This window comes from Mustela nigripes, chromosome 1, assembly GCF_022355385.1.
Source record: "Mustela nigripes isolate SB6536 chromosome 1, MUSNIG.SB6536, whole genome shotgun sequence".
NCBI classification, from domain to species: domain Eukaryota; kingdom Metazoa; phylum Chordata; class Mammalia; order Carnivora; family Mustelidae; genus Mustela; species Mustela nigripes.
Genome location: NC_081557.1, coordinates 238126052 through 238139196, shown reverse-complemented (window position 1 = coordinate 238139196; position 13145 = coordinate 238126052). Strand labels below are relative to the sequence as shown.

General features: G+C 39.9%; 1 protein-coding gene and 1 pseudogene across 2 annotated transcripts in view; both read right to left on the bottom strand.

Annotated features, from left to right (window-relative positions):
* Positions 1-13145, bottom strand: part of GRXCR1 (glutaredoxin and cysteine rich domain containing 1) — a 317659-nt gene that overhangs the window by 130911 nt on the left and 173603 nt on the right. The gene's annotated exons all lie outside the window — the stretch shown is intronic.
* LOC132000674 (sentrin-specific protease 2-like) lies at positions 6420-12727 on the bottom strand (annotated as a pseudogene).

Genomic DNA, 13145 nt, shown 5'->3' with positions numbered 1-13145 from the left:
ACCAACAATGGAAGAGATCCATCTTGTAAAGGTTCGAGGTGGGCAGGAGCAGTTGGAGGCAGTTCCTTAGCTGTGGTAACATAAGGCCCTGGGGCCGAATATTAGCAGGTTTGTTCAAAGAACTAAATAAAGGCAGAGTAGCTGAAGACAACTGTGACTCCTACTCTGCAAAGCCCTTCTGAAAAGGACCAACTAACTAACTAACTAACCTAACTAACAAGACCTTTCTCTCTTAACCCAATTCCTTAATTTATGCAGTCCCCTCAAAACATGAAACAAAAATGTGTAAACCATATTACCAATGTAGAAATATTTCAAACACTCATAAATTCAACACCAGTGGTCATCTGTTTGTTTAAAATAGTAAATTATAAACGCTAGAAGCTAAATAGAGGGCAGAACATTGCATGAGCCAAACTAGAACTATTTTGGAAAATATTATTAATGATCAATTCAAAGAAAAAAAATTTTCCTTGCTCAATTCCCAGTAGAAATGATAACCCAGCAGCTAGACCTAGACATGGGTATTTCTTGTTGGTGTCAATTTTTTAATCAGAATATCTAATTATTTCCTTATTTGTAGAAAAAACAGGACATCAAAATTTAATTATTATTTTACTCATCCTATCTCCAAATATTGCCCCACATACTACTATGTACTATCCTGTGTCTGATTAGCATTGCATGGTGAGAAGTAATTTTAACTATATCCCTGATATATCTGATATGATAACCAGAACATAATTTTTTAAAATCCCTTGAATCATAGTAAATATATACAACATGTCTGCATTTGCTGCTATTTTATAACTATCACATTCACTATTTTGTTTTTTGGTATTAAAAACAGTAAAACTTGGTCATTGAAGTAAAGCAAAACTCTGCCTGTCATTAACGAAGTAATCGCCTTTTCTCCAGCAACACTTGTCAACCGAGAAGTAATAAGCCATGACTCACTCCCCAAGTGCTGTTCTCAGAACTCCTGGGTGGATGGAGAGAACCTATCAATTTTTATTTTCTAACTACGCTGGTGACTGGAAGGGAAAAGTGATTCACTAACCATGAGTGAAATAGGGAAAATAAACTGTCCCTGAAACTTTTCAGCATATGGAATATTGAACCCTTCTTAACGCTTCTTAACATGACTTTAAAAATCAAAATTCACAGTTCAATTATTAATTTGAAGTGGAGAGAACTTCTAGCCAGAAAAGAAACTAAGTGCATTAAAGAAAGTATTCTTTAAAAGCAGGACTATTTTCTTATTACACAACAAGAGAGATGGAGGATTTCTGAATTTATATATTAGTTATGAACGGGAGCTAGGGGTCCATAAAATGGACCCATAGGGGTTTGAATCTTGGATCAGCCAACCTCTGAATGACCTTGAATCTCAGTTTCCTGATCTGTCAAGTAGTTCCTACTGCATAGAATGTTTGGAAAAATTAAGTAGAATGATATATATGAAGTGTTTAGCATAGTGCTCAACAAATGATAGCCATAAATTCTTATCTGTTACTTAAACAAGCTAATAGCCAGTACATACTGTTTGGAGGACAGTAAGAAGAATGGAGCCAGGAGAGCATAATTAACTGACAGGGGGTCAAGGCAATCCCATTCTGTTTCTGGCCTGATTCTAGAGCTTCAAGGCTCAATCAGTCTGTCCTCACCAAGGTCCTGGAGAAGGGCTCCGGGTACCAAAGCCTTGTTCACTCTTTACATCTCTGGACTGAGAGTTTACCATATATTAAGTGGATAGTGGGGGCAGGAGGTTTCGGTGCTAGCTTACATCTCTCACTATGGACCCTGAGCAGGCATAGCTGTCTCAGCATCCTGGGCCGCTCAGCTCTGGATTCCACATGCACCCCAGGATTTCCTTCCATTGGACAATTATATAAAGTCTCTAAAATTAACATAACCACAGAAGAAAGAAGATCAATATAGAGTCCCCAGAGAAACTACTTCCCACTTTTATAGTTTAATTTTCATCTTGGATTCACCACTATATCTTGTAGAGTGTTTTGCAAATAAACAGGGCTCGGAGAACCATTTGCTGAATTGAAATGAGCTAAGTTAGATTTTAATGTCAGAACAAAGTGACCTCACATGTTAGGAGAGAGGTAAATAACAACTGACATGATTACTTCCGTCTCTTTCTGTCCTGCTTCCAGTTCATATGTGAGGTGGGAAATAATGGCTATTCACTTTTGAGGCAAAATAGCTGAGGCATATAATGTTGTTGGTGTCATTAAAGGCACCTTCTATACTACATTACACATTATTGGATGCTAGAGATTAAATAGTGTATTCTGCCTATAGAAGCCAAGTCCCACTTAGCACCAAGGAACCTTATATCAGGTCAACCTTCATTCTCAAGCATGAAACTCCTTATTCCTCTTGAATAAGGAAACTCCTTATTCCTCTTGAATAAGGAGTTTCTTGTGTATTCTGTGACTAAGATTCTTCAAACATGGAGGCAAATAATCTCTTTTACATTCTTCTTCAATCAGACTGTCACTATGGAAAATGTCTATAAATATGTCTTACGGTAGAAAGATTTTTAAACTAACTACATTGTACTATTACTCCAAGATACTGGTGTACGGATTCAACATTCTTAATTCCTAATAAAGATATAATCAATGGATTAAATTGTGCATACATTTATCCTACACACAGGAAGTTTACTTCTCTTCTGCTTGGAACCATCCAAGGGAAATCCAATCACTTTGGGATGGAGAGAAGTTTAGCACTCAAGAATAAAGAGTAATCAGAAAGGATGAATACCCAACTTTTGCATCAACACGAATGGGACAGGAGGAGATGAAGCTGAGTGAAATAAGTTAAGCAGAGAAAGTGAATTGTCATATGGTTTCACCAACTTGTGGAACATAAGGAAGAACACAGAGGTCATTAGGAGAAAGAAAGGAAAAGTAAGGGGGGGAATCAGAGGGGGAGAGGAACCATGAGAAATTGCTGACTCTGAGTAATAAACTGAGGGTTTTAGAGGGAAGGGGACTGGGGGGTGAGCCTGGTAACGGGTATTAAAGAGGACATGTATTGCATGGAGCACTGGGTGTTCTATGTAAACAATGAATCTTGGAACACTGCCCCAAAACCTAATGATGTCCTGTATGGTGACTAACATAATACAATTGAAAAAAAAAAAAAAAAGAATATAGAGTAATGAACAAAGCATTAAAAATACTACATCAGATCCAGAGTTACTTGAGGGATCCTACTAAGTATCATTAAGACCAGATTTCATCCCCGAGATTTTCCCAGAATCCGGATAGAAAAAGACAACAGGGAAATTGAGTCACAGTCTTAGAAACATCAACCTAGAAAACTAAAAGCGGCTTTCCAAATCAGCAGTGGATTTCTACAGAATGTCAGTGCTGAATGTGATAGTAGAGGAATGTGAATCCCGAGAGTGGCAATTTATTTTTTCTATGAGAATATGCCTGCAGAATGTGTAAAAGATTCTTACAAATTTTCCAATGTATTGAGGAAAAATAGCAATGTTCTCAGAATCTACCCTGCTGATAAATTTTTCTCAGTTGTTATTTTTTTAATTGATGAAAGAGATAAAATGTCAAAAGAAACCTACAAAGCTGACGGGAAAATATATGTGAAAGAAATCCTTATCCTGAGACACACTTCCTGTCTTACTCTTGTCGCTGATGTTTTTTAAGTCACTGAAAATTTGACATGTTATATCTTTTACCAATAATTGCCATAAATTTATCACAAATTATATTTCATAATCATGTTGCTTTTTTTCTTCCAAAAAGCATGAGGCCAAAATGGAGCCCTGGGACAACCTAATTCTATTATCTTACCACCGTTGCCAGGGTAACAGGGGACTGTTGTTTCTACTGTCTGAGATGAAGGTTAAAACTGGCAAGAAGAAGAAAAACAGGGAGCCCAGACAGAAGGAAAATTAAAAAAAAAAAAAAAAACAGACTGGGTTCACTCAGAGATCTAGAGATGTTTTTGTTTTCTTTGTGGGATTGTAGTTCCAAGTCCACAGATAAACTAGAAAGTTTCTTAAGAGCACGAAAGTGGTCCCCAAATGACCAGGAAAACTTCCCCTGAAGAGAAAGCATGATGCGATGTGGATGATGACTCTGGGCTGGGAAGTCACCACACCTCAGAGAGCAGAGAGTTCAGTCAAATCTGTCAAAGTATCAATTACACATTGAAAAGGGGACCTTTTGCTGGTATGTCTTTTTGCATCGCCTTTTGCAAATGAGTTAATGCCGTTTCCAAAGCTTTTGCATATATAAACTTGGAACCCTAAAATAATCTGACTGAGTTGGCTTTGATCTGCTCTGTTTGCAAATAGAAGCTTTTTCAAGTATGAATATATAAGTCATATTAGAGATTAAATAAAAATTCATTAATCATTTATATTGACTGCCTATTATTAACTCCTGAAGCTGGGAGTTTCTGTGAAGAATCAGTGGACTCTGGGGACAAGCCTTGATGCTTTGAGACCCAGGAAATAAACTAGGATGAAGAGTTGAGAAAAGTATGGTCCCCACTTTTGTATGAAAACTGCTACATCTCTGACAGCTTGAAGATTAACAATCCCTGGGACCGTTAGAAGGTGACACCCCCAGCCTGGACACTGGGGCTTCACAAGGGGTGGGGGCAGCAGGTGAGGGAAGCAGCTAGGCAGCTTCAGGGCCATTGATAAGCATGAGCCAAAGGGGGAACATCTGCCACAGTTTTCCATCTGAGATTCACTGAGCCCCCTTTCCTGAAATAATTCTGGAGGCTTTTGGAGCAAAGGACCCCAAGGTCCAGCCATCCATCTGCTGGAGGCTCTGTAATTGAGGGACCATCTATTTTCTTCAGCTGTGGAAGCCTGCATCTTATGGGCAGCAGTGCCTAACTGTGAAAGGCTGGACCCAGAGTCTGATTCGGGTAGTTCAAGATCAGATCTGGACATCTTCGCATTGCTGAGGATTTACCACGGGGCTACACCAGTTCTAAGAGGTGTATTTTCTCACTTGTTAATGTCTCCAAAATTGGTGGGCATCTGACCCTCACATATATCCGCAATGGTCATGATATAACTGCCTGCACATTAAAACTTAGAGACGGGTTTCCAAGACTCAGGAGAAAATCCAAGACAACAGCAAAGTACATTTTTAACAAATACTCCATCACCAGTGCTTTTGATCACAAGAAGAACTGACTGACTTGTGCAAAACATCCCACACATCAATGACTCTGAGAGGAAAAGTGATTAATAAGACTCAAACTCAGAGTGCTTGGGACTATCCTAATTAATTTATTTCACATTTCTTTGCCTTTATATGTATGCTCAAGAGCGATATACGAAAACAATCTCTATATAAATACATCTAGAAGAGCTTTTTCCATATGTTTAAAAATTTCAAGCCATAATAATATATTGTGCCATGATTAAATTAGCGAGGCTTTTTTTTTTTTTTTCCTTTCTCAGGGGTTCATAAAATAAGGATGCACGTTGTAGCTGATAGCATCTTAGATTCGATGAAATATGGGCATATGCTACAATTTTCATATACATGTAACTTTTATTTAATGCTGTGCCACATCCAGAGGGACAGGCAAGAAACAACTTCATTCCCAGAAGCGATGCATTCTTACCAGGGGTCTGGAGCACACTGGGAGCCAGAGGATGGGCTATTAATTTGTTTGCTATCTGCATGGGGTCACCTTTCTGTCCAACAGAGTCAGCCTCAGAGAGGCATCCAACCTGTCTTCCTCCCACTCCCATCTTTCCACTACCCTCCTTCTTTTCTGCCTCTCTGCTCTCTTCTCAAGACTCTAGTTCCCTTTGGTTGTCCCTGTGTGGGGTCAAAGTCACTGAATCTGACTCCTCTCACCCCTCCATGGAGACGAGCTCCAGTCTTCCAGACATTTCAGAATAGGGCTTCTCTGAAAGCCCCAAGATGTTCTCTTGCCCATATGGATCATATCTCACAGCATGAATGTAATATGCATTGCAGGTGGGGGGAAGGGGAGGACGGAAGGAATGAACTGGGGAGAAGAGAGAACCCTGCCCGTTGTTACCTTCTTCAACCTCACAACATGCCCGACAACAGGGGATTGCGAAACATTCATTTTACAGAGGGCAAAATGGGGTCTAAATGGTGAGTCGTGCACGAACTGTAACAGGGACATGTAGAATGAGGAGCGGGGCCAGCGCATTGGCTGGGATTTACACTGGGGGGAAACGGTCTTTCGTTTCCCTTAAAATAGTAATAAGTAGAGTGTGTGTTAATAACGAGCTCTCATATGTTTACGAATGTTTACGACGAATTTATGAGGCCTTACGTACAGGGGATCTAATCTGACTTAAAACAAAGCAGCTATTATTATTATTTCAATTTATTTTTTTAACTTTTTTTCACTGCCAAGTTTTTAATGAACAAACAAGTTAAATACAAACTTTCATATGCAAAATAGATTATTATATAACAGGCAGCCTCTGAGACAAGTACTAAATTTTCTTCCAATTTCAGTGGGGATGGAAAGGGAGGAGGGGGACAAAAATCCTAATGAGTACAAAACTTAATTTTGGCTTATATATTTACAAAAAAAAAAAAAAAACTTTGAGAAAAAACAGCTTTTACATTGAATAATTTTACATGTCTTTTGAAATCCACAGCCCTGGGACGCCTGGGTGGCTCAGTGGGTTGAGCCTCTGCTTCTGCTAGAGTCCTAATATCAGGGTCCTGGGATTAAGCCCAGCATCGCATTGGGCTCTCTGCTCAGCGGGGAGCCTGCTAATTCCTCTTTCTCCCTGCCTCTTCGCCTACTTGTGATCTCTGTCTGTCAAATAAATAAATAAAATCTTTGAAAAAGAAAAAAAGCAAAGAAAAGAAATCAACAGCCCAGGCCAGCCCTTACAATTCTGATGTTTATACTCAACCAGATCTGTGATGAAAAGGAAGATTTCGGGTTTAGAGTTACTTCAAATCCAGTTGCAAGAGTAGCCAAGTCACCTCTGTTCCAGAAACAGCGGTCTCTTTAGGATGACCATGACACTCTTCGGAAGATGCTTGGAGAACCCCAGTTCCACTCTTCCAGGCCCCCAAGCCAGTGTTGTCCTGACGACCAGACGTCTTCTCCCGGCATCCTCAAGCCCTCAACACAAGATGGCCGGCTTCCAGGTGGCGGTCTCTGCTCCAGCCTTAGAGAAGTTCATTCCTTTCTCCCCTGCCTCCCCTCACCCCCACTGCCCTCCAGATCTTCAGCTGGGAGTGGAGATTGATTAACATTCTTTTCAAAAATAAAGAGCTCAAACAGACAATTCAGAGTTAAAGGTCAGCGCAGCAGCAAACAACCACTGCCCATCATCTGAGCAAATGAGTGAGTGAACAAACACACGTGAACAAACCCACAAGACAAATCATAAAGTCCTGCATTTCCCACATTCATAGGAGAAAAAAGTCTTTTAAAAAAGTTATTAATTTTTGTGTTTGTTCTTGTGTGGGTTGAACCGTCCGGGCTCTGAGGAGGCACAGGCTTACACACAGGGTTGCAGGCAGAACCTCCACACGCCACATGAGGACAAGGGTGCAGGAGAAGCCGGCGCACACAATACCTGTGAGACAACAGAGGTGATGCAGGGACTTCATGCATGACGTACATGAGACATCTGTCCTCCCTGTCAGAACCACCAGCAGCTGGAGGGCCTGGGCGGGACCTTCTCACAGCAACTAGTGAGGAAGGATTTCCCACAGTCTTCATCCAGGAGAGGCATCTGATGTGGAGTAAATGTGGTAGGTTTGTCCCTAGAGAGATAATCTGCATATTTACAAGTAAACATCCCGCAATCATTTCCACCCAACTGTTGAGGTATCTCATATGACTTCATGCTGTGGTGGGCCCACTCTAAAAGATTCAAATCAATATTTCTTTTGGTCTTACTTTCAACCCGTTAAATACTAAAGGCAAATCCCACAGATCCTGTGTCCCATTTGTCCCACAGAATCCAGATACTTAAGACACCTTTTTTTAGGTCTATCACCACTAGGCTCCAATGTACCTTCCTATTCAAGGAGACTCACTGACCCCTTGGTCCCTCTTGACACTGCTTGGTAATCACCAGATTTTTATTTGGGATAGAAAAAAGTACTGAATGTGCAAAGTGCTGGATACCCTTGTTTTTTGTTTCTTTCCACCAGAAGATTCATGAAAAAATTAATGAGTTCATCATTGAGCCAGTGATAGTTCTTCAAGGTCTGGATATCCCCTCAAGTGACTTAAAATTTGAAACTACTACTTAGGACCTCATCCTGTGGGCCATGACCTAGGGCATTACTGATTTCCCTTTCCATGTCCTCTGTAAGTTCACGATCATGCATCCTTTGATCCCTCTCTTTGCCTGAGCAACGCTTTTCTTTTGTCTCAAGTATTGACATTTTCCTCCTGAGTAAGCCATTGCTCCAAATGCCCAAGGCGGGGTGGGGCTAACACCTCTTCACACAGGTCACATTCCAGCTGGTGTCCCCTCCGACCTTCATTTTCAAGTCTGATCCCAACTGTCCTCTCTGTATCAGAAGTTTTCCCCCTTGAACAACATCCCTTCTCACTTCTCATTGAGCACAGAGGTCCCCTTGTTTCAACAACTCTCTGCTGTTTTGGAACACACTGAGTTGCTATGACTCCATGACTTTGCTCTTCCCCCAGCCTTTGGTCTTTACTGTGTCCATCTGACTTCTTTGAGAGCTGTGATTAGTTAGAGTTACAGGAGAAACAGAGTTTCCATGACCACCCTCTTTAAGTCACTCCAATAACCTTTGGCATTTCTCTCTTTCCTCTTTTTGAACACCCTCCTCATCGGTACAGTGGGGACACCTCAGACCCTTGCCACCCTCTTCAGAAATCACCTCCATTACAGCCTGTCCTTGAGGCTTCCAGGTTAAGGAACTCTCTGAAGGGCCTTTGCTATGATGACAGCCACCTGGTCTTCTGTTAATATCCCTCTGAGTTCAAAGGAAAACCAAAGGAAGGCAGGACTCTGCGGGGCTGATCTCAGGTTACCATCACTTATTCTATTAGGAGATTTATTACCCAATGTCAGCATGTTGTTCCAGGACCTGCCAGTTCACAAGATGAAGAGTTCGAAAATACCTCTCCTGAAGGGGTCACATTCCGTGTTCCCTTACAAGTGGAAGTTACCACAGGTTTTGTGGTCAGCTGGAATGGGAATCCAAATAAGCTGAAACCATTGAAGACACTGGTTTTGACTTGGTGGATGAAATAATCCAATCTTCGTCTTTCGACTGGTATTTCATCAGCATCCACTGCAGAAAACAAAGTGCTGTTCGAGCACTGACTCTTTAGGAGGGCCTGGGGAGGGGGCACAGGCCAGTGACAGAAACAGAAAATGGTGCCGAGAATCCTAGCCAGCCATTTGTAAACACCAGGCCCAAGCAGCAGCCGTGGCTATGAGAAGCAAACCCAGAGCTGTTACTGCCACTGCTGCCTCGGCCACCACTGCCAAACTATTATTTCAATTTATAGTTACCCAATTATTATTTTTTTTAAGATTTTATTTATTTATTTGTCAGAGAGAGAAATAGGCAGGCAGAAGGAGAAGTGGCTCCCTGCCGGACAAGCAGGCCCATGCAGGACTCAATCTGATGACCCTGCGATCATGACCTGAGCCAAAGGCAAACTCTTAACTGATTTAGCCACCCAGGTGCCCCTATATATACCCAATTTTTATAGACACTAAAAGAAGGCTATAAAATGTATGCAAGATAGCAACATGCAATAAATTTAAAATAATCCAGAAAAAGGAGACATGGGCAAAATAAAGATAGGAGGTAAATATTAATATATCCAACTTTCAGACAGAAGGAAATGAGGCATGTGAGATAAAATTATTCTTAATTGATTGCTTACCCCACCTTTCCATGTCCTACATAATGAAACATCTGAGTTGAAGTTGAATGCCAGTAACCTCTCCAAAGTCAGAAAACCAATCTCCATCTTGATATGTTCACTTTGTCCCTCACAAACTCAACTGCTTAATTTCCCAACCGATTCATTTACTCGGCAAATACTTTTGAGTAGGTTTCTTGTATCCGGCATTGCCCTTGGCCCTGTCTGTACAAATAGGAACAAGGTAAATCTCCATCAATACAGAAAGGGGCCTGCCCTACTTCTTCCTTTCTAAGTGGATATTCAGTTCAAATACCAACACAGAGCAATTTGAACATAAATATTTTAACCTCCAAAAGTTCCCAAGATATCTACAATTGTTTGTGGTTAAGAAGTAGTACCCAAGGGGTGCCTGGGTGGCTCAGTGGGTTAAGCTGCTGCCTTTGGCTCAGGTCATGATCTCAGGGTCGTGGGATCGAGCCCCGCATCGGGCTCTCTGCTCAGCAGGGAACCTGCTTCCTCCTCTCTCTCTGCCTGCCTCTCTGCCTGCTTGTCATCTCTCTCTGTCAAATAAATACATAAAATCTTAAAAAAAAAAAAAAAAGAAGAAGAAGAAGTAGTACCCAAGAAATAGTATTCTCCACAGAAAATAATGTTCCTAGTAAATACACAAGAAAAAAGTAAGGCATGTCCACATGTCCTAGTATATAATCTGCTTTGAACTCTCTTATTAATATATTTGTTCTTCATAAATAAATGACTTGAATTATGCTGTCCTGATTAGTATAGTGAATAACAGCTTATCATCAAAAAAGAACATTTTCATGAAAGGTTATTTCATCTTTCCAGTTTTCCTCATCACTCCTTACATAAAAGTCTAATGAAATCTCAGACAAATGCAGAACGTTACATTTTAAAACAGAATCATGATCAGCACTCATCTTTTTCTCACACTGGAGTTTCTAGTATTTCTTTTATGTTGATGATGATGTACACTGAATGCACAAGAAATCTTCAGCATAAAAGGCTGAAGACTCAAAGAAGACTTCTTAATCAAAGTCTATGGATCCGTTTAATTTTCATATGCTGAAATAAATCCTTCTTACTATCAACTCTTTTGCTCAACATGTCAACGTTGAATTCTCCAAAACCAACGTATAGCAAACCATTGATGTTCTCAGAGTATCAGTCTCACATTCAATATAAACTTGAGGATTTATATCAGAGATAGTGTGAGTAGTGGAGGAATTATCAATATCTACAACAAACATCTGAAAAGTATTGAATCAAACTGGAGAATTTAACAGAACTATTGGCTTAATTTTACTCAACTTAATTAAAACAAACAAACAAACAAAAAAACACCTTACAGGAAGTTTAGCACAAATTTAGCACATAAGGAAATAAACATATGGCTAAGTGGGGAAATTTTTTTTTAATGCGTTCTATCATAAGGTAATTCTGATCAATGACGCTTCCTCTATGAAAGAGGCAGGATATAACTGATAGCTGTTTTTTACTTCATTGACTAAGCACATGCCCAGCAACATGATTGTCAGGACATACCATGTATAGAATTGCTCCAGAAGTTAGGTCTCCTTTTCTTTTCAGTTTATTGCTTTACCTACTGAATTATTCCTCTTAATACATGCCAAGTTTCATTCGTTTCTTCTAAACATAGAGTTATACTTGGGAATACTCCATGACTGGTAAGAAGTTGATCCCTACTCATGTCTGAGTAATTCAACTTAACAATTTGATAATTATGTTCCCTTTACTATCGACTTATTCCTTAGAAGCATATTTTACCTGAATATCACAAAATGGGCTCTCAGCTAAACAAAGGATGATAGTCCAATAATTTAAGGCCTGGCCTTGATTATAACACTAGAATATTATTTTAGAACATAAAAAAGGCATGGTAAAACAGTTTTAAAAGTAAATTATATAATAAGAAAATTTCTATTAAAAAATAGAGACAGAAAACTAAATACATAAATGTTGGAGGACATGGAAAGTTGAAAGCTTCCTACAGTTACCGATGGGTGTATACATTCTGGATCCCATGACCAGAAAAGCCACTCACAGTTCTATAATGTATATTTGATAAAGGTACATAAGAGAGAAGAGAGAAACAGAAGTGGGAATAGATGAAGGGGAAATCTGGGGCTTCGCATGGGCCAGTGATGACACAGCACCCTGAATAGTAGGTTGTAATTCATTCACCTCACTGTAACCAAAAATAGATATGTGATTGTCTCATGGTTGGGATGTGATGGTTAGTTTTTATTTTTTATTTCTGTGCTTTTCTGTATTTTCAGATGAGCCTATTTTACCTTCATACTTTCTCGCTACAGTTATTCCACAGATTTTTGAGTTATATTTATACAGGTTCATTCATACAAAATAAAATGTACCTATTTAGTACAGATCGGTGACTTTTAACACATACAGACAGGACTCCTTAGATTTTTAAGTGACTTGCTTGAACCAGAGCTTCTGTACCCAAATCCAGTGTTTTTTCCACTACCTCAAAATAACTTTCACAAAGTTACCCCAAAACTTCCCTTCATTTCTGTTTGTATTTCAGAATAATACATCATACCATTTTATAACCTTAAAAAATTAATTACTATAATAAACGCCTCCACACAAGTGTATGTGGGAGGACATCATTAGATGTGCCCTTTGTTAGGTGAAACAATGGAATTGAGAGAAAGTAATTTTTCACAGTGAGAAAGCAGAGACCAGATAGGAAATCAGGACATCGTGGGCCTGACACTTGCTTTGGTGAATTTTAATGACTAACCTTTTTGCCGAATCGCGGTTGGCCCATCTTAAAAAGATAAGGAAGCCAAGATTCCATACCTTTAAAAGTAAGCCATTCTAGAAGGAGTGATAACTTCCAACTCACTCCTGGTGTCCTTCTTTCTACCTGCCATGGATCATTTGGGAGATCCAGGGGAGTTTTTGGAGATATTAGAAACAGAGACAAGAGTAATGTTGAAGGGAAGAAAAATGAGCCGCTGCCTCCAATCGACACAGCACAGTGAGTCTGGACACAAGGAGATGGATACGATATGAGGTCAGCCACCCAGACGATGGGATGATATTCCTACAGCTCTTAGGACATTGTTCCCAACTAGACTGGCAACAGCTTGTAGTCTAGCTCAGAAATCAGATCTCCCTCACCCAAAATAAATTAATTAACACCCACCCCTCTGAGTTAAATAGCCCTGTCCGCCTGCCCAGCT